This window comes from Dysidea avara, chromosome 5 (genome assembly GCF_963678975.1).
Source record: "Dysidea avara chromosome 5, odDysAvar1.4, whole genome shotgun sequence".
Lineage (NCBI taxonomy): Eukaryota > Metazoa > Porifera > Demospongiae > Dictyoceratida > Dysideidae > Dysidea > Dysidea avara.
In genome coordinates, this window is record NC_089276.1 from 23778955 (window position 1) to 23801747 (window position 22793).

At 37.8% G+C, this 22793-nt stretch overlaps 2 long non-coding RNA genes across 4 annotated transcripts; one reads left to right on the forward strand and one right to left on the reverse strand.

Annotated features, from left to right (window-relative positions):
- Nucleotides 1-729: 729 nt before the first annotated feature.
- Nucleotides 730-10333, reverse strand: LOC136256619 (uncharacterized). The gene is made up of 3 exons (XR_010701570.1): nt 9869-10333; nt 968-1078; nt 730-841 (listed from the first exon to the last, which is right to left on the reverse strand). It is a non-coding gene; the product is annotated as an uncharacterized lncRNA (long non-coding RNA).
- Nucleotides 10334-14531: 4198 nt separating this feature from the next.
- Nucleotides 14532-21723, forward strand: LOC136256618 (uncharacterized). Of its 3 annotated transcripts, XR_010701569.1 has the most exons (4): nt 14538-14668; nt 16521-16616; nt 21349-21523; nt 21573-21723. It is a non-coding gene; the product is annotated as an uncharacterized lncRNA (long non-coding RNA). The 3 variants fall into 3 exon arrangements; XR_010701567.1 differs by lacking the exon at nt 16521-16616 and having other exon boundaries at nt 14532-14668; XR_010701568.1 differs by lacking the exon at nt 14538-14668 and having other exon boundaries at nt 16199-16616.
- Nucleotides 21724-22793: the final 1070 nt, after the last annotated feature.

A 22793-nucleotide genomic window follows, 5' to 3' on the forward strand; every position in this document is an offset into this window, starting at 1 on the left:
AAATTATGGCAGACTATCATTCAAAGTCTTCAGAGTGAACTAGTGAAAATGATCATCTAAATGTAACTGCTCTAGCAAGACACAATGTTGCTTCAGTAAATGAATGGAAAATGGTAACCAAGGAGGTTAATAAATAAAGTATTACTTGAATCATGTCTGATGTGATCTGTGAATGCGGAGGGTATTCTTGACACTTTGTCAACAAGGTATTTAGATATTACATACGTACATAGTTACTTTACATATTTGTATACTTTAGTACAAGTGATGCCTCATCAGGATTTTGGAAATTATGTTTAACTGAAGATAGCAGCAGATGAAGACTTAAATTAGTTGAAAACTCCCATGGTACTGCCTATTTGCAAGCCTCTAGAAATAAAGGTATTAACACTGCTGTGCTTGGTTAGTTCTTCAGCATATGAGGTGCTAAGCTGGTTGGTTAAATGTGAAATCAGCATACACTATTAGGAATGTAGCTGCTGGGCTCATCTATATTTAAAATTTGTGTTGATAGCAATGTAGCAATGTTGGCTGAAATGTTGTGTGTATTTTTGTAGTTGTTGCTGACACTTCAGATTCAGGCACAGTTCAAGTACAGCCAACCAGCTTTCAGTGGAACACAGAGAATGAAGATATACAATAAGTGTTAATAGATGATGAGGATACCACTGAAAGCATTGGTACGCAATTTGTGTGTCACATTGTACTACATGTATGTGTTACCTTACATTTATATTAACTGTAGGTAGATCATCTTTAACTATGAGCTGCTCCATACTTCTAATGGCACATGCTATTCCCGGTACACTGACATTTGGCAAATCATCTTTTAGCTTCAACCCTAAAGACACAACGGAAGTTTCTAATTATGTAAGATGTGCAATAGAATATGTATAACTCTAATATAATGTTATAGGCACCTTTGATTCCTAGCTAACTATGTAGTGTTTACATAATTTATAATTACTTGTCTCCATTAGCTGGATACGTCATGTGTTGAGAAGTGGTGGTATGCTGATGTGACTGCAGTGTTCTTACGGTTGTATCTTCACCAAAGAAGAGCTGCTGAAGTGTTCTTCTGTAATCAAAGTACAAGAAGATATTTGTTGTAGTTTAATGCCTGCTATTGTCCATATATTTAGTACACTATATGCTGCGAAGCATGAAATTAAACTTACATTACTAAGAAACTTTAATGAATAAATATGTGATCGACACATGCTGTACACATACATAATTCCTTCCTGGAAAGTATCTCCACATTTCATTATGTGATCCCCATTTCCATTGCCTCCAAATATAACTCCCATGTTAATTTGAACTGGTTGTGTCTTCATACATGTACGTATATGTGGGATGTGTATCAGGTTGGTTGGACGCCATGATACAAGAACTTAAGGTTGCAAAATTAGTGTAGCACAATCCTATAGTTAGCTTTACAGAGCTATTTCTTATCATACTTTATAAGTTGAATCAAACTGTTAGCTTTGCACTATTTAACTAGCTTTATTCAGTGACTAATGACAGTGGTTGTGGACAGAGTCCATGGTGTCTTTGGAACTGGCCAGTTGGTCACATATGTTATACAGTACAGGGATCATTGAGGTTTGGATTGTCTTGCCCAAAAATATCAAAAACCTACCTCATTTTCCCTTCATAATGTGGCAGAATTGGCAATGTAGAACAGCCTCCAAACCCTCCAGCAAGTTTCTATATATATTTTTATTTAACCAATTCTCTCCTTAGGTTAACTTTGTCTTTTCTTTGTAATTTCTTTTGGTGATTTTTACATCGGTGTGTAATAGTGGCTACTTTCTTTGACAACTTCCAAGCCCTGAAGCAGTTTGTAAAGCGTTTGGAGTTGGAAAGTTGTATGGAGTACCTATTACAAGGTACAAAACAATGAATTTGTGAATATAATCAGCATTGCTGTAGTGTGTTTACATATGTATTTCCCTAGCAATTGTAGTAACTTTGTGGTGGTATACAGTGTGTGTATTATATTATGCATCTTTTTTTTCATGTCATTTTCCATTGTCATAGGTCAATTTCCTTAGCTTCTTCATTGCAGCTACTTAAGAAATCTAATATGTCATCAAGATGGTAAAAAAAGAGAAATGACGAATTTTGATTATTTGATGTTTTTAAATACTATATCAGGTATTTTGTAGCTTGTGTATACATTTTACATACAGTTTGCAAATTGTACATATCTCATAAATCTAATTAAGTATATACTGTATGTATAGTTTGTATTGATTTGTGTTTATATTTTTACTTGAGTCCATAGTTGAAAGTTTGGTTTGTAATTTACGTAACTGTATACAGTAAATATTGCCAGTTTGTATTTCTATTTTCTGTCACTGATTTTCTGTTGTGTTAGGACGATCTTATAATGGCCTTGGCCAGTACCCAGTGTTTCCATGGATATTGAATGGTTACTGTTCTGAAGAATTAGATCTTAACAACCCAAAAATCTATAGAGATTTGTCTAAGGTATATAAAGCTAGATATTGTTAAGAAAAAAGTAATTGTTTAAATTTAAAGTTAAGTTGCATTACAGTATCTTGTCATCTTTAAAATGCAACTGAATGTATGTGCTGCATATCTTGTTTCACAGCCTATTGGCTTGTTGAATCCAGACCAACTAGAACAGTTCAAAACACGCTATGATTTTATGGATGATGAAATGCCAAAATTTCTGTTTGGGACTCATTACTCAACAATGGCATATACCCTACACTGGTTAATCAGAGTGGTACGTTTGTACTATATGTAATTCATTCTTACTGATTTTGATATTGTACATAGGAACCTTACTCATCCCTCCACATTGAGTTCAATGGAGGCTATTTTGATGATCCTATCAGAGTATTCTCTTCTATGGAAGAAACGTGGAAGAAAGTACATCTGATTTTAGAGTACGTGTCCATTGTTTTATCAACTCTGTATTACTAGGGTCAAAATTAAATAACAATAATCAATAGATTTACTGCTAGTTGAAAATACTAATGTCTATTTTGTAGGAGCTGATACCAGAGTTGTTTTTCTTACCACAGATGTTTGTAAATGATAACAAGGTGAGTGTTGTGTACAACACGAGCATGAGGGCTTTGTCTGAAATGTATGCCCGACTGCCTGAGGACTGCAGGCTCAAGGGCGGAGGGCAAATATTTCAGACAAAACCCGAATGCCCCATGTTAATATGTAACACTTCCCATCAGTATCAGGCTAATGGCCTGCACAGGGTGATCAATCACCCAAGCCAATATGAGTACAGCCACTGGATGCATACCTAAACATTGTGATGGGTGTGTGGTCTGGAACATTGTGATGGGTGATGGGTGTGCTGACCCATAATGGAAATGTTTATATGCATACCTAAACATTTCCATTATGGGTCAGCAGCTACTGTAGTACATTCTCGGTATGATGATCAGACAGATCCTAGAGGTATCACGGTGAATTTCAGTTATGCAAGTTTAGTGTTTTAATCAGTGCTATTGAATCATTTATGGAATAATTGATGTATTGTAAGCTTGCTTATAGAGTGGTTACTTCATGCAGAGTAGTAACATTGTGATGGGTGTGTGGTCTGTATTCAGAAACATGTGGAAAAGATTGGTGCAAAAGCTATATCACTAGTTCTCACTTTAGCCCAACATTTTTCAACTCATACGTAGGATAGCGAGAATAACAAAACGCTCTCCATCTGAGTGGTTTTATGGCAAAAATCCATATGACATGAGCATAATCGATCCCCACAATTGTTTTCAACCTTATCTCACTTCCCAGATGTAGTCTGGGCAGCTCTTTGATCTGAGATGTGAAAGTGTTACATGTGTGTTTATCCATTTTTACATGTGAACTTTCTAGTAGTCTGTATTTTGGATACACAGACGGATGGTTATGTGCATTTCCCCTCCGTAATCTTCATAATAGTTTAATTGCTGCTCACTGAACATTACCAGCTGTGTTTGTGTATTTTTAGTTTGAATTAGGTGTCAATCATTTTGGAGAAGCAATTGGAAATGTAAAGCTTTCTTGTTGGGGAAATTCACCAGAAGAATTCATTAGAATATACAAGGAGGTGTGTGTGCTTGGAAATCTGTTTGCTATTTTTGGTGATTTATTTTCAGGCATTAGAGTCGGATAATGTTTCAGCTAACTTGCATCACTGGATTGATCTTGTGTTTGGCTATAAACAAAATGGTAACATATATACTGTACTGTATGTACACATTATGTTTAGTTCAGTGCCAAAGTAAAAGATTTTCCCACTTAACTAATGATTGTGACCTGCTGAGCAAAAACCAGCCGTTTTCGACATTCCTCGAATTCCATTTTATTGCATCTCTGTAATCTATAGTAACAAAAGAGTGGACAGCCAAAGTTTCAGCCTTTTATTATGAATGCTCTTAGAGTTATAGTGCTTGACAGTTGAAACAGTGATAAACTCGATTAATTTTGTCAACAACAATACGTGAAATTAATGTAGTTTGCTCACCTCCCAACATACTTGACACTGATTATTAGATACACCACTGTCAATTGATGTGGTGTGTTTGGTAGTTGTACAAGGACTCTGTCTGCTGTGGGAACCTAGTCAGTTTTAAGGCTGGGATATAACTCTGGAGAAGATGTTCTGTGTACATATCAATTGGCTTGGAGGGGGTATTTTTAAATGGCTAAGGGTGAATACACTAACTGATGTAGCTTGGGTGTACCAGGCCATAGAAAGGCATGCCACATGGCTTTCCACTCAAGGGTAGACCTAAATATATAGATAAAGTATGAGAAAACTATTTCTTTAGATTATTTGCCTGAATTTACAACTCTACATGTAAGACACACCATCATCCCTTGTAACTACACACATATACACATTATGTAAGTAGAACTATAACTCATCTAGCTATGCCTATACATACAACATGTCTGCACTGTGGTATAGTTATTATAACTAATCTAGCATAGATTATGGATACGTGGTAAGTTGGATAATATTAAGTGTTCGCGGTAAGCAAGACACGCCTAGCTATTTTGTTTCGAAGATGGTGTATATGCAAGAGACTTCGACAATCCTGTTAAATCTTGTGGTGACAGTCGAACATAGCATAAGTAGGCATCACTTCTCCACCTGCCCAGGGCTTTTAAGTGTGAGTCACTCACACTGGCCCGTTTGGCTGATGTAGCAGCACCAATTCTGATCTATGTGTATTAAACTGGTGGGGGTCCATGTGCAGCTCTTTTAAGGCTTTGTTGAGGGCTGAGCTAAATGATGCTCTTGTCAATGCCTTGTTGTTAGGCCACACAAACAGTGGTCCTGGGGTGCCGTCTCGCCTGACTAGGTACTGTACCAAGGCCTGGACTGGACAGATGGCATGGGTCATCTTGCCTAAACATATTTGTGTCCCTTTCCTAAACTGGTCTCCTTTTGACTGTTTAAGTGTGATCTGTACAAGTGTTGGAGAAGCTCTATTGTCTAAAGCTACATCTGATAAAAGCAAATCGGTTAAAGGGTCAAAGTGGTCCGGTGACGATGTGGTAAATTCACTGACTCTAAGAAGTCCAAAATAGGCAAGGCAGCAGGCGGCCCAGATCATCACATCTCTGTAGTTGCTGGTGTGTTTTGAAAACACTACATGTAGATGCACCATAATTGGAAAAGTAATAAGCAGCCGTTCCCTTGGTTCATGGGTAATTGCACATGATTTACGTATGCCTTTCAAAATGTAGTGTGATCTTGGTGTTGTTGGGGGCAATGATTCTCCATTTGTGTAGTGCAACTGTACCTCACAGCAGAGAGGTACACTTGTATAGTAGTATAAGAAAGCCTGTAAGCTAGCATCAGAGCAAAAGGTGATGTACTTGCGGAGGCCAGCTGTGTAGGCTTTCTTTGTTGCTGCTGATATTCCTAAGTTGAAGTGGTTTGTGCTGCTGCACTCAGTTGGAATAGTGTGGCTGACAAGAGCTCTGTGGGTATAAGAAATCAGTAAAAAAATTTTTTTTTGGTGTAAACATGGCAGCCATGATAACAGTATTAACAGTAGTACATGAATACATTAATGGTGTTAACAGCATATACAAATGCAATCAAAATAAATGAATGATAAAGTCTTGTGAAAAAGTCGAAGGAAGTGGGGGGAGATCCAGTCAAGCCTGCAAGGAAAGATTAACTGGAAGGCTGTGTGGGGAATCACTGTAGGTTGATATGACAAGGTGGGAGTAACTTGGAAGGCCTGATCCAACCGACCACGAGAAAGGTGATCAGCAGTCACATTGATCACCCCCGGTAGGTGAGTAGCAGTAATGTAAATGTCGAAGTGAACAACGAAAAATGATAGGCAGCGGAGCAGATGCATTACAAACTTATCCTTACTTGAGCCTTTATTAATGGCAATGGCTAAATTAGCGTTGTCACAATGGAAGTTAATGTGGTGTTTGGACAGATAAGGCCCCCATACAATGCAAGTGAAAATGATTGGCACAAGCTCCTTTGCCATTATCCCTATTTTGTACCATTCTGGGGGCCATTGCCACTGCAACCATTGGAGGTCCAACACCGCTGCACAACCCCATGCTCCTGAGGCATCTGTTTGGGCACAGAAATCCAGATATGAGACGGTTGGGTGTCTAAGAATACCGAGACCGTTCCATGATTGGAGAAATGTATGCCACCACAACAAATCGGACCTGAATGATGTGTTTAGCCTAGTGATGAAGTGCATCTCGTGGAGCTTAGCTGCCGTTGAATACATTCTTGAGACAAATGCTCTGCCGGGACGCACAACTTTTGTGGCATGTTGGAGAGTGCCTACTAGCGATAAAATCTGCCTCTTTCTAGCTTTCTTCCTGAGGAGCCATGTCGTCAACAGTTGCTGTATTCTAGTGAGTTTATCTTTTGGTAGCATAATTTCCATTCTTTCAGTGTCTAATATGATTCCCAGGAATGACAAGGATGTTGAAGGACCTTCTAGTTTATCGGGTGCTAAGGGGACGTCAAGATAAGAAACACCTGCATTTTCCATGATCCAGGCTAAAAGGTTATCGAGAACATTGAATAATTTTGGTGTTGAATGAAGACCAAAGGGGATACAATGATCAATATATATACTGCCTCTCTATCTCACCCCTAGTAAATGTCAGTCTGCTTGGTGTTCAGGTAGTAGGCGAAAGGCACTCTTGATATCAATTTTTGCCAACATTGTATTTTTCCTGACTTAAGTATGTTTAATATGGCATCATCTATGGTTACATAGGTCAGGCTGCACAGCTGTGAAGGTATGCCATCATTCACACTACTACCTACTGGGTAGGACAGGTCTGTAATGAGCCGCCACTTATCCTGCTGATGGTTCTTCAGGATGACCCCGAATCTTTTTATGTGAACACCCGGACATATTGACAGTGGGTATGGGCCCAACATCCTGCCTAGTAATAGTTCATTATGAAGATAGTCATCCACAACTGTAGGATGATTTGAAGGTTCCTTTGTGCTGATTGTGTACCACTCCCATTAGAACCCACTCTAAAGCCAAGGGAGATACTCTGCAGGAAATACTGGACTAGGTTTTGATGTGGGTGATGCCTTAAGTGATATAGCCAAGCAGTTGAGATGAGTGGAGTGTGAATGTAGCCAACTTCTACAGGAATTTGATTGAAAAGTGGGACAGGAGAAAGGTGATTCTGCCATTGCTGTAGCCACTGAGGGTATGGTTCCAGTATGCGAAATAACTTTTCAAACATGTCCTGACATACTGTCCGGACATTGTGAAAGTTGAGTGGACATCAAACAATTTGACCGTACTTTTTAACTTTTGTTGTTTCTCCTTTCCTGTGTTTTTACCAAGTTACAGTAGATATGTTTGCTTCTGGGGCCACCCATGTACTGTAGAGCTGATTACTACTCAACCACTCACACTGATACTACAGTATTTTAAAGTGTAACTACTGGTCACATAAAAGAGCTTCTATGGAATCAATTCTATTACAAGGAAAGGAGTCATAAGGACTTCTGTCAAGGTCTCCTACATAGCTATATGTGGTTAAACTTTGCTTATGCTACCATTGTTTAAAATACATTTGAACTGGCTTTACCCTAATACAGTGTATGAACATAAGAGATGCACTGATGTCTTGTCCATTCTAGCTTAAAATATAAACTTGTACAAGTGATGATGAAAACCACAAGTAAAAGTACTACTGGAAATCAGTTTATAAATACATTTTACTACTGCAGTACAGGTCTGAGACAAGTAGGCTGGCACAGCAGTTAACCTCAGAGTACATCTTGGGAATACCTTTGTGGTCACCACAGACAAATAACTTAATTACATATCAATACCATCATGTCTGGCCTCCCTCCTAGCCCAATAAACTCTGCTACACTTTGAAAGGACACTATTTCTGAACAAATTCAATTATGGCCTGACAACTGATGTAATTGTCTGGTGTCCTGAGGTTATTTAGAACACTGTGGTTCTGATTTTGTATCCCTTCGATGGATTGGCTCTAGGACACCATTTGGAATTATAAATAATTATGTATATGAATTATTAAGGTAGATACCTCATAGCAATTACATGTTATTGAACAGCACAGCAAAAAAAATTGATTGTATATTGTACAATATGAGTACACATACTAGTAGTTAAATGAAATAGTGGCACGCTAAAAGTTTTTTGACCGCAGTCTACATACATCATTGAAACAGTGACCTAGGCCATTGGTTTGTAGTCAACTGCTGGGCAGGAGGGTTAGGACAGAACAAAGCCTTATGATGGATGTCCTTCACAGCCGAATTAAAGGAACAGTAATAACACACATGTTCATAACGGCAGTTTGGGAAAATGCATCCCTGAGCGTGTTGTTCATTCCATTGATGGCAAATGAATCGTCAGTAGCCTGGAGCTTGATGCGTTTGGTCATGTGAGCTGGAGGTTGAACTTGAGCAAATTCACAGTCTATGGATTGGTGAAATAAACTAAAGCAATGTTTGCAGCGATTTACTTTGGCTTGGCCTGTAAAAGCTAGGCTCCAAAGTGTTGAATCTGTGATAGACCACTTGCAGCTTGGTTGGGAGGCGGCAAGCTGTCGGAATCGTTGATCATATGCCAGCCAGCGATTATTCTGGTATTCATTGCTGGCTTCCAGCATTAGGATCTGGTAACCCATCAAGTCCGGAACATGCTTCTTAGAAACGACTGACACATAAATGGTGAATGCTTGTAGCCATTCGGATATGTTGGTAATTGATCTTTGTTTTGGCTTGGATCTTGCTGTCTCCTCAAAACCCAAGTGGCTTGGAACAAGGTCTCCTATCTCTATGAATTTGCCAGCTTCAATCTTATCAACCAGGTTTTATGGGACTGGTGGTATAGTTGAACTTGCTATTAGAGGTGCAGACAGCTGGTTGGTAGGACGAGGGGCCTTCTTCCGTTTTGATGAAAGTACGTTGACATGCTCCTGATCTAGGAAGGTGCAGGAGAGAGGTAACACCGTTATAGTAGTAGAGTGCAGAAAGAATGGGGCTCAATGGTATGTCCATTTATATATATATACAGTTGGGCAAGGTAGTCTCGGTGTATGGCTTCATGGTTACCTAATTGTCTACCTAATGCCCACAACACTGCTACAAATATCCCTACCATATTTACCATCAACACAAACACATTATACTTGTAAGTGTTCGAATCGCATAACGAAGCGAGATGTGACATACGGCGTAACCGCAAGAAGCTTACTTTGCATTACGCTAATTATCACGCACACGCCAGCTGACTTTGCGTTATGCCAATTATCACGCACAATGCCACGCCGTCACTCCTGATGCCACACGATTCGAACAGATAGGCAAGCTACTCACCTAGGTGGGGATTATCTTGGCTCTTCTCCTGAGGGTCCTCACTTTCCGGTTACTAATGACTGCTTCAACAATTTTTGGAATATTGGCCTTGGTTAATGGATTGTCATCGAATTCTTCATCATCTTCACTGGTTGAGGAGTCGCTCTCTGGTTCACGGATAGTAGCCACACGCTGATGTTTCTGACGTGGCGGATCGGCCGTTGTACTCTTCCTTTTAGTTGATTTAGTGGTTCCAGAAGATTCTTTTCCAGCCCCAGTAGGACGGTTCTTTCTTCTTCGGCCCGATACGCGATCCGGTAGTAGAGAGTTGCTCTTCAGCCGTCGTCGTGGTATTCGGATTAGGGATCTTTTTTCACTTCCTCTCTTCGTCCTAGGCATGTCTCTCAGGGAAATCGTGATCTCGCTTGAACGCTCCCACTACTCTTAAAACACCCAATGCACATGTTGACTGTTGCACATGCGTGAACTCTGATTGATGCTCACCTGGCACTCTAATTAATGCCCAATGCGCCTTTCATTGCTCCTCCATTAACTTGGTTTAAATATGCTATGTAACCTCATTAAATTACAGGGGCTTAGACAATTGATCATAACTCACAATTAAAACAAGCTATGAAGATGGGACTTAATTGTCTTAATTGTCTCAATCTGTGCACCATAAACTGGTAAATCAATCAAGTTATAGTGCTTTCCCTGTGCTCCTCCATGTTGACAAAGAAGAAGGCCATTCCAACTACAAAACGATGATGGTGAATGTCATTTTTGCTGCATCGTGTCCATAACTCATGTATCCTTTGCTTTGCAACAAGATTTTCTCCATAAACAGTCAAATCCAGTGATGTACAGGCTTTCTTAATTTGAGCCTAATTTCAGTGCGTATGAATGCTATTAAAGCATGCGTAAATTTTCATGTAACATGCATATTTTTACTCAGTGTATTTCAATAGAATTTCATGGCAAACTATAATTTTGCAAAAACGGCCGGTTTTCACTCAGCGGGACACATTATTACATGGCACTCAAATAACTGAGCGTTTTAATATTAGCATAATTGTGGGCTTGCCATTGGGACTGCAGCAATCGCACTATAAAGATCAGTGATGCTGAATAACTTTTGCTAAAGTAATGTCAAAAATACATTAAGACTGGATGAGTGATATATTATGCATGTCTAATGTTCTATTATATGGCTGTAGTTGTTGTATTAGGGTGACTGCTAATCTCAAGTGACCCTCTGGTGGAGGTATCTCACATGATAGATCATTGGAGCATAGTCAACGTTTTCTGTATTGTTATAACTGGAAGTAGCATAAACATTTTAATTAAATTTTGAGTGTAAGAAAACTGTCATATTAAAGATTAATGGTTTCCTAAGACAAGCACAAGAAGAAAGGTAAAGGAGTAGTGCTAGGAGCAAATTTTGTCGGAACTCCAAAAGGCACATACCATGGTTGATCATGACTTTGTTGCTGTAGCATAAACTGGTAGTTGTATGGTTGTGTGATGCATCATTTAACCTGTAGCCATTTGACTATAGCCGTCCTCCTACGTCAGAGTACACTGAGACACATACAAATACACAAGTACAAAACTGAAAAACATACAAGACATGACAAATACAAAGCAATACAATTAAATAATAGACAAATTAACTATTATTAGTCATATAGTGAGTCTTCGTTAAAGTAACAAATTCTCCATGCTTGTGGGGCACTTCACTATGATCTTAACAATGATTCATGTGTCTGTTGTAGGAAGAGCTGCTGTGGAAGCACAGAATCTATTTATTATTTAACTTACCCTGGATGTATTAACTTGGAAACTCTTGATGATGCAAGTTTAAAGAAAGTATGAAAAGTACTGGTACCTGACTGTGATACAAGAGAAGTAAAGACTATATTGAAAAGAGTGTGGTATTCGCTTTTTTTTTTTTTGAAGAAAAGGTTTTGCAGTAGTCCTTACCTACACCATGAGTGGTATTTGGTTTCATTGATCGTACTGTATTTACATAGATTTGAGCTAAAGGGGTTATTTTTATGCATATAAAAATGATAAGGTATTATTATTCTAATAACTCACCATGAGTTCTAACTATGTAATCACAACAGATGCGTTTTCAATCTACATATCTGTACAAGCAATGTAGCCAGTTTATTATAGATAGCATTTTCAAGATATTTTGGGTATGGGAGAGAGACTAATATAGCTTGAGGCAAAAAGTATATCTTGTACTTACATAGGGGTAGACTAGTGGCTACAAATCATATGGCCCAAATATGGATTTTATAGAGTTTTAATGCTGCCTGAACAGACAGAAAAGCGTATGTGTGAGTTAGTTGGAAGCCTGTGCCCCCCTCCCCCATGGCGCCAAACTGTTTGTTATACTGTGGCAATGTTAGAAAACTATAGCAGCACAGTAACTAAAACATATGTTTTAACATCGGACATATTAGAATCCATAAATCAGTGTATTTACTAGTGAAAGAGCAAGTATATAGTAGTGTATGAAAGACCCTATACATGTCACACCCATTAGCCCAACTCTACGCGAGTAACCCGAGTGGAATTGTTGTATACAGTGAAACCTGTCTAAAGCGGTCACCTTCGGGCCAGAAATATTTGGCCTTTATAGAGAGGTGGTTGCCTAACTCAGGTGACCATTAAGGGAGGTTCCACTGTACCATCAACAAAACTGTGGTCACCAAATACTGATAGTTATAAGTTACGTATTTATGTACAAATTAAAAAATAATTACCCTAATAGCATTTTTGTCCCAGATAACTGTATTTCCAATATTATTGTAATTGTAAACATGTACAGTGTGTACATATCAACACCAAAATGCATTTCTGTGCATAGCAACGTACATAAATTTTACAGTGCGATAGGGTAGTTAAATTTGTAAAGTTTAAAGTTTAGTACATAAAATAATTATTCTGCAAGTTTTTTTAGCATCCAAACTTTAGCTTCAGTGTTGGGAATGCTGAACTTCCACTGCACATAGGTCCATTGTCTGCTGTTTTTTTCCATTTAGTGTGTCCTGTTCTAGTCAGCATTTCATTAAACCAACGAAGAATATCTGTTGAATCAGCCATTCCTTTGTTGCTATCAAAGCACCAATGATCATGAAAGCTTGAAGCTATTAGCTTTTCTGTCTTGTTCAGTGGTCCTTGCAATTCTTCACAATGCTTTCTACCTGTCACATTTATATCCATTTGTAAGCAAAATTGACGATCAATATATGGAGAATCGTAAAACTTCACAGAAACAGTGTCACTAAAAGTAACATGCTTAAGAACCTGTAGAGAAGCTTTAGTTCCACGGTGATCGTCACTTCTCAAGATGCCACATGAGCTATGTTCTTTGCAAGCCATCTGCAACTTTCAACCAACTGATGCCTTCCTTCCCAGTTTGAATTAGACATACTGCTGAGAGGAGTGATATATAGAAAATTCTTTTCTCTCAGAAATCTCTCAGAATCTCTCAGGGCCATGTTAAACCTGTGCATGTAGCGTTTACTCAATGAATGTAACTCTGAGAGATTTTATTGTGAGAGATTGTAAGATGTTTGTGCTGAAGGTATTAAAATATCTCACAAAAAAATCTCTCAGCTATGCACAGAGGTGTGAAACTTTCACAGAAATCTCATAGCTACCCATAGTGTTTATTCAGTAAGCACAATTCTGAGAGATTTTTGTGAGAGATTTTATGTATGCCTTGTACAGGAAATATCAAGATTTTCTTACAAGAATCTGTCAGCTGTGCCCAAATATTTGGTTAAAAAAGGGAAAATACTTGAATCCAGTAGTCCAGTCCAGTGATTGTATACAACCCTAAAGATGCGAAAATTGTCCACCTTAAAGTTTTGGATGGTGGCAACCAGCAAAAAAAAAAAAAAAAATTGAAAATCCTGCTATGCGGTACTTAATTAAGAATGGTCCAGTTTCCATTCCTATAAAATAAACTTTAGTACACTTATTTTATCAAGACATGAACTATGTGTTAGCTGTGAAATTATTTAATGCATTGTGACTTTGTATGTGCTTTTTAGTCACTTGTGGAACAGATAAAGAGTTTTGGTCAAATGCCAAATCAACTGCTGATAGATCCACACCCACTTTGAAATCCACCAGTAAAGGTACACTATGTTCTGTATGGAGCCAAAAATACTTCACGTAGCTGTAGCAAATGTATAATTGCGTTTCCATTCAGTAGATGCTTGTCAATAATGATGCATTCAACTTTGTGTTGTTGTTTTTTTCTAATAAATTCCAACAACATTTAATATTATGATTATTTCCTTTCCAGATTATTTCACAGTGTCTTCCAGCTACTAGTTCTTTTGAGCAAGCTTGAAGTCAGTCCTGATGTAGCCATTATTATGTTACATCCTGAGGAGACGTATTCATATCCAAGAACTATTTTGTCTCTGTCAGCAAGTTACGTATACTGTGCAGCTAACTGGAATGTTACTGAAGGTACAATAATTGCTTAACCATTTCTTTGTGTTGTGTTTATTACTAATTTACAGTGAAGCGGCAGCCAACATGTTTGCTTGAAGTGAATGTCATAAACAGTAAGTACCAGTGATGTTTCCTGTATGTTAATGTTATCTGTAGTTCACCAATTCAGTTGTTAAGTTTGTGCTTACTTTTCTCTTTTAGGCTTTAAGCAACGGAGAATTTTGTTTACTGAAGCTAGTGATACAAAGTTGTTTTGCACTGCTACAATAGTCAACCAATTTTTGTTCACATGTGGTGCTTCTAAGATCAGCTTTCAGATTTATAACACCAAAACAGGTACTGTGATATTTGTACTGAGAAGGTTTTGTATTTATTTTAGTAAATACCTCTGTATTTCAGAATACCTCTTTAATGTGATTCACTATGTACCTGTAATGTATCCAATACCTGATAGAGATTTTGGTGCAGTACATGGGTTTTTTTCCAATTCCCTTCCTTTGTATAAAGTTGTCCCACTTAAAGTTCCCCACATACAAGATTTACCAAAAAACATATTATCGACAGTAAGATTATATGCAGATGACGTCATTCTGTACACCACCCCTATTAACTCAAAAGAAGACTGTTACCAACTTCAGAAAGATCTAACTATTTTAGAAAGATGGGCAATTAAATGGAAAATGACATTTAATGTTAAGAAATGTGAATTCATCAGAATAACATACAAGAAAAAGCCTATATTTTACCATTACACTTTGTATGACACTGTTGTGCAGGAGGTGACGCACACCAAGTACCTAGGTCTTACTATTGACTCGAAGCTATCCTGGTCTGAGCACATTAGACAGATAACTAACAAAGCTAACAGTATCAAAGGATTTTTACAACGTAACCTTCATAGCTGCCCAATCTCGGTCAAAGTGAGTTGTTACAAGTCACTTATTAAACCAATCCTAGAGTATGCCTGTGTGATCTGGGACCCTTATACACAAAAGGATATCTTAGCTATTGAATCAGTTCAAAGACGATGTGCGAGGTTTGTGTATAATAATTATTCTTCATATGCAAGTGTCACAAACATGTTGCAAAATTTGAATTGGCCACCTCTTGCTCACTGCAGAAACCAGGTGAAAGCGATCACAATGTTTAAGATCATGCACCAATTAATAGATATACCGGCTGATACCATACTCATACCAGCTCCATCTAACTACTCTCTATGGGGTCATTCAATGAGGCTGTTACAGCCAAACACAAGAGTAAACTCATACCTTAACTCATTCTTCCCTTCAAGTATAAAGATTTGGAATAGCTTACCCAACAACCTCATCACCTGTTCAAGTTTAGACCAATTCAAAGCAAGGCTAGCTGAACATCAATTAACCACATAATTAATTTTGCTGATTTATTATCTGTGCTTGTATATACTCTTTGTAAGAGGTTTTGCACAGTAAACAATAATAATAATAATAATGATAATAACCTGGGTATATAGTAAATACCCTGGGTATATAGTAAATACCCTGGGTATATAGTAAATAACCTGGGTATATAGCAAATACCCTGGGTATACAGTAAATACCCTGGGTATTTATATATACCCTTGGTATGCTCTTTATAAATACCTTACTATAATATTAAGTAAGGTTCTGATACAAATGGCACTTCATAACTTCAACATTGACTGGCATCCGCTTGTTATTTGTTTCAAGCTACTGTATGGAACAACGTGTAGTAACAATAGATGTAAGTAAGCATGACAGCTTACCAAAATCTTTATAGACTGGTGAGAACTTCATGCAGTAAATCATGTTTCTTGAGAGTAACTATAATGGACATTTAAGTCAAGCAAATATAATAGCTTTATACACGCATACCATTTTGACATCATAAATATATTGGTATGTAGTGCAAAATCCCATTGTTCCTGTCGTTCCCACACAACTTCAAAATGCAGTTAAAATAATGTCACGTAACCAGAATACACACTAGCAGGTAAAGGAATTCATATCGGTCATGTTGCAACTATGCACAGAAATAACTAGTGTGTAAATTTGACATAATACACTGTGCTTCATCTGTGAGTTTGTGATAACACACCACAGTGTAAAGTCTAACACAGTGTATTGTGTTAATATTAACACAGTACTGTGTTTAACTTTTGTGATCCTAATTGTTGCCAATGTAGTGTGCTAATTAATGCCTGAAACTATAGAATTTGACATATTATGGTGGTAATGGCAGAAAGATCAAGAATCAAGACAAAGTTGCTAGCTACATTAATGTAAGTAAAATTAATGTGATATAAAAAGATGTAGCTAGCCTTAAGAGAACAAGGATTTGCTCTCAGAGAGTGGTGGTTTGGTACATTATAACTGATGTGTTAGTATCCCTTGCTGCTTAAATAGTGCTGACAAATGTGTCAGACAAGAACACAGTGTTTAAACCACCTCTGAAAAAGTGTGTACATCGTATCTAATCAAGAGCTTGGATGGGTGGGAGTAATGGTATACCAGTGGTAGATCCAGGGAGGGGGTTCAGAGGGTTGCTGATAAGTTGAGTGTTAACTTCAGAAAGGCTGAGAGCAGCTTGTAAAATTGGTGAGATTGTTTTTGGTTTCAGTTCTCAAGTGTGAAGATGTCTATGTAAAATGGAAACAGTACAATAACCACAAGTACAAAACTTTATGTAGAATGGTACTTACTTATGCTTTCGGATGTATTTTGTTGGATATTTCACGCAAGGAAATTTGTGACAAGTATACAACTTTAAAATTTGACAAATCAGAAAAATTTGTCTAGTGTTCCAAAAACAATTGTTTAGACCTATGATTTCTTGTTCTTCGTCAAATCAAACTGATGCAACTTTGAATTTGTCAACTTTTTCTCTCATAAATTTTTTCCTTACTATTACTAGTATGCTTTGAAATGCTGGTTAGTTTTTGGGTTAATAAAAGGCAATGTTGCTGCATCAATGCATCACACAGACTGCAAGCAATTGCCTCAATTCTTCACATGCTCTAGACATTAGACATTACTTTTCCTTACCAGTGGCGGATCTAGACAGGTTTCTGGGGTTTCAACAGAAATCCCCTTTTAAATTTAGCTCAGTGGCAGTACAAATACATAAACATTGTTGTACTGACAGTTTGTCATAGTAGACGACTATATTCCACTGTATTTCAGTAGCATGCATGTAGTTACTTAACTAACACCATTTATAGCTATTAAACCCTCAGCAGAGTACAATATAACGGTCGGCCCTCGGCCATTTTCCGACCATCCAGCCACGATGACCGAGTAAAACACTGGGCGTTCGGTCCATTTGTCCGAGCAAGAAATGCACAACTTTAATCACGCTAAAAAACTTACGAATAATGTGCAATAGCAACAAAAACATTCCACACTATGCAACTGCCAAGTAACAGTCCAAGTCCACAGCGAAGGAAGCATTGGAGCACTGGAGGTAGAGGTCACGTGATTGTTGTATGTTAATATTTTAATACATTAATAATTATTGTTGCACATGTTCGATGAAAAGGTCAACTAATTCAGCATCCGGAACTGCTACCAAGAAACGGAAGGTGAGTTTTCAAACATTCAAACAGTGGAAGCGAGATTTCGATCGTGAGCATAAAATGCTGAGTTGGCTAGAATGCGAAACGTGCATTGAGGCTGGCACTCGAGTTGTAACACAGCTGAAGTGTACTACCTGCAAGAAATTTCAAGCAAGAATTGTAGGTAAGAGAAATTTTAGCGATCGATGGATTACTGGGGCCGAGTCTATTCGCACAAGCAACATCCGTGACCACGCCCACAGCGAGCAGCAGGTTCATGCAATGATGCTACTTCATCAGGAAATCCAGAGAGCACAAGGCGTAAGTAGCTCTGCTAATGCACCCATAGTTGTTGCTTTGAATACCCTGGGAGATGAAGAAAGGGCTAGGCTACGTGTCAAGTTCGACATTAGTTATTATATTGCCAAGGAAAAGCTACCTTTCCGTAAGTATCCGGGTATCTGTGAATTGGAGACACGCCATGGAGTCAATGTTGGGAGGGCCTACACAACTGAAACAGCTTCAAAAGACTTTACACACTATATTACAGAAGCACAACGCATGAAAGTTATAGGCCAACTGAAGAAATGTAAGTTCTTTTCCATTCTTTTAGATGGTTCTACTGATAGTGGCAACATAGAAAACGAGTTGATTATGGCTGTGTGGTTCAACCCAGAAGGCGCAGATGAAAAGGTAAGCACAACAATAAGTTACTTTAGCATTAGCCGGCCATCCTCGACTACAGCACAAGGCCTTTTTGATCTTCTTCAGGATGCAATGCAGAAGATCATGGGCATTCGAGATATCACTGTGGAAGAATGCAGTGCACTAGTTGGGGTGGGAACTGATCAAGCAGCAGTTAATGTTGCTGGTGCTGGGTTGAAGGGACTGGTGGAGAGACAGCTCCCTTGGGTGTTTTGGTCATGGTGTATGGCTCATAGGCTAGAGTTAGCTGTTAGGGATGCCTTAAAGTGTACTGCATTTGACCTAGTAGATGATATGCTCCTAAGGCTATACTTGATTTATGAAAATTCCCCAAAGAAGTGTCGAGAGCTTAAGGAAATTTGTTCAGAGTTAACACAGTGTTTAGCCTTAGACCCTGAAGATGGTGGGATGAAGCCCATTAGAGCAAGCGGCTCACGTTGGGTGGCTCATAAGTGGAATGCGATGAAAAGGATACTTTCCAAATATGCAGCTTATACCAGTCATTTAGCAGCCTTGTCAGAAGACTCTTCTGTCAAAAGTGTCGACAGATCTAAACTGAAAGGCTATTACAACAAATGGGTAAATGCCAAGTACATATTAGGATGTGCTGTATTTGTGGATGTCCTTTCTCCCTGTGTTATTTTGTCAAAAGTAATGCAGTATGACCACTTAGATATCCTTGCAGCTCTGTCTAGCTTGTTGCGCTCTATTAAAGAGATTGAGAAATTGAATTCTTTACCTGTAGATCAGTGGCCAACATTTGCATCAACCATTAGTAAGTGTACTGCAGATGGTGATAGCATAATGTACCAGGCCCAAACATTAAAGCAGTTTGATGCAGCCAAATCCTACTTTATGAGACATGCTAGTTTGTACTGTTCTAAGGTCAGCGACTGCATCAAGTCCAGGCTTATGTGGACTGATCTAGATCTGCTTAGGGATATCATCTTTGTCCTGGCTACACAGGGTTGGCAAAAGGTGGTTGATGAGAGTGAGGATTTTGGGGCGATTGATAGGCTAGCAGATCATTTCCGAGTCCCTTTGGAAAAGGCCAACACTGACATGGATGAGATCCATGCAGAGTTTGAATCAGTACTGCACTATGCCACCACATACATTTCTTTGTCCACGTTAGACTATAGAGCTGTTTGGTGGAGAGTTTTTCATTCTCCAGATTCTTCAGCTTGGGTCAATGTCCTTAATTTAATTGAGCTGCTGTTTTCTTTGCCTGTGTCTAATGGAGTGGTTGAGAGAGTCTTTTCTCAAATGAATGTTATTAAGGGCAAAAAAAGATCTTTGTTAACCAATGATACTCTTGATGACCTTCTCAGTATTTCTTCAGCTAATTTGCCACTTTCTGAGTTTGATCCAAACGAGGCAATCGATCTATGGTGGAACGACAAGACAAGGCGCCCTAATCAGAATGCTAGAAAGCCATATAAGAAGCACAAGACACGATCAACTGCCTCTGTTTCTTGCAGCTCGTCATCTCTTGCTACTAGTTCTGTGATTGTTTGTGACTCTGATTCCACTACCTCCGAGTCTGATAGCGAGTCTGTGGCTTCTAAAAGCCTGCTTGACTGTTGGGATGACTGGATAGATCCTCCATCAGAAACTGCATCTCATGGTCTTAACCTTGAAGTTATTGATGTGGATGATGATTAAAGAGTGACAGACTTCTACTGCAAACTGTATAAATTAAATCATTTTTTCAAATTTTTAACAATATCATTCATGATTTTATTATTTAAATCCTGTATATAACAGTTTATACACTGCATTGTGACAGTACTTAGTACTTACTGACTCTATACATCTGATTGTAAATTATCAATATAATTATTGCAATACATAATTAAATTTGTAAAACATCACATAGATACAAACTTCATAGTTAAACTACTGACAAAATGCAAATAATAATTATGTAAAAACGTGTGCATCAAATATGATTATAAATAGTTTAAAATGGTCTCATATTCTATCTCAGAGTGCTTCATTTCTAAAAATTTCCTGGGGGGGCATGCCCCCAGACCCCCCTAGAAAGCTTGTGCTTCGCACTGCGCAGGGTGTGCTTCGCACACCCACAGAGTTGCTTCCACCTTATGACCATGCAATTCTTTGAATGGCCAACCAAATTCAGTTTTGATTGGCCATTTTGTCAGAGCAATATTTTTTCCTTATATTGTACTCTGCTCAGCAACACTTCATTTTTCATCTCCCACTGCATTAAAAACGATCGAGATACTCTAATAGAGCAGTCAAGTAACTACTTTAATAGAGCACAGCTTGTAGTCACCATATTTTCCCTATAGTTAGCTATAGTATTTACAGTTTAAAGCATTGAATTTATTGTAATTGCTAACTAAAAATAACCTAAAATCTGATCTCAGAGCTTCTAAAATCTTCCAGAGAAATATCATCAGATATCTTATTCAGTTATACTAACTTTCAGAAACCCCCTTTTAAAAATCCTAGATCCGCCACTGCTTACTTATAGAGTACTCAGCATGATATTAAAGCAGTGTTTAATTCATGTCTTCCTCTGACTTTTAGCTGAACTAAAGAACCAAATGCTTTACACAGCTTAAAATTAAATTTTCACAAACTCAAACCTGCCATTACTAAAATTTTGTCACATTTGCAAACGTTAAAGTTAGTAGATATGTAATCCAGTTTTCAATAAGGGTTTTAGCTCATAATTATGCTATCTTGCTATCTTACTATGTTTATTGTATTTACATTATTTTTACAGAATGATCTCCTTGTTGCCAAACTTCACATAATGTGGTCCCTCAAGGGAAACTACAAATGACATAATGACAGTAGTGATGATAGCATCGATATTTATTGTAATTGCGACATGCATTTTAAGTTGAGCTTGTATTATTCGTCGTTTGCTGGTGATACTAGAAAGACAGCCAAGAAGAGTGAGTATAAATAGCCATGTAGTATACTTATGCACATTCAATTTTACAGGGAATTGCACCAGAGCTAAATTTCATAGTAGCAGAAGCCTGGGTTTGAGAGATAATGTAACACTTTTCTGCATAACTAAAATAATTTTTTAAATGTACTATCTGTATGGTCCATTTCCAATTCAGACTGACAGTATGTCCTTTTAAATAGAGATATATTAGTGGTGACTGAAGGGCGGTTGTATTGGTTTTGATCAAAGCCCCTTTTTGAAAAAGTGTACACACTGCAAACAATTAATGGAGCAGATGGGTTACCAGTGGCGGATCCAGATAGGTTGCCAATTGACTGATTATTTATAAGGTGAACCTGAGAGAAACTGATTCAAGTTAGTAAGACATTTTTTGCTTCAACATTTAAAAAGATGGACAGAAACCCCCTCCCAGTTAAATTTCTAGATCTACCACTGTGTATGTATTATATGTTTGAGAATTAGGAAAGCAAAGTTATAGTGATCAAAAATCAAAGTACGTACATCCGTGATGATTCAACAGCATTATGCTCCAAATTTATCATGTTACCAGTGAATTGTACATCATTCAAAATCAAACTAACACTTGTGACCACCAGTGGGTAGCTACACTACAGTGTATACAATAATACTGATTTAATGCTCCTGATTATTCATAACTATTATACTTTTCTATAATGTACGTATCACCATTATGTTCTTTGCAATGAAGTACTCCTTCACAGAATAAATCTGTGAACGTGCATAAAACTTTTTCCATTGTTATCGCAATTTTAATTGACTTCATGTGTGGATTTATCTCTATGACATCAATTACATTAGTCAAGAAAATCTTGTGACTTTCGTAGATGTATAAAACTTCAATATAAGCATATTTGAAACCATCTACTGCTGAGTCCCTTCTTATTTGAATAACTGCATTAATTCTGTACTCGATTCCATGAATCTTAGCACCCTTTGCCCTAAGATGGTTTTTTTTTTATCGCAATCGGCAGTGCATACACTAGTGACTAGTCACATTAACCTTATTACCTGTATATAAAACCATCATGGTTTGGTTCTCCACAAAGCTCACATATTTCATTCAATGAAACTGTCCAACACAATATGTGACTCTGCAAGTTAATGTCAAAACATGGTAGTAAATTTTGTGTAGCATGCCTTTCACATGTATATAAAAGTAATACTTTTCTGATTTATTAGAAACATTAATCAGGGAAGGTAGAAATTGGTGTGTGTGGAATGCTTTCAAT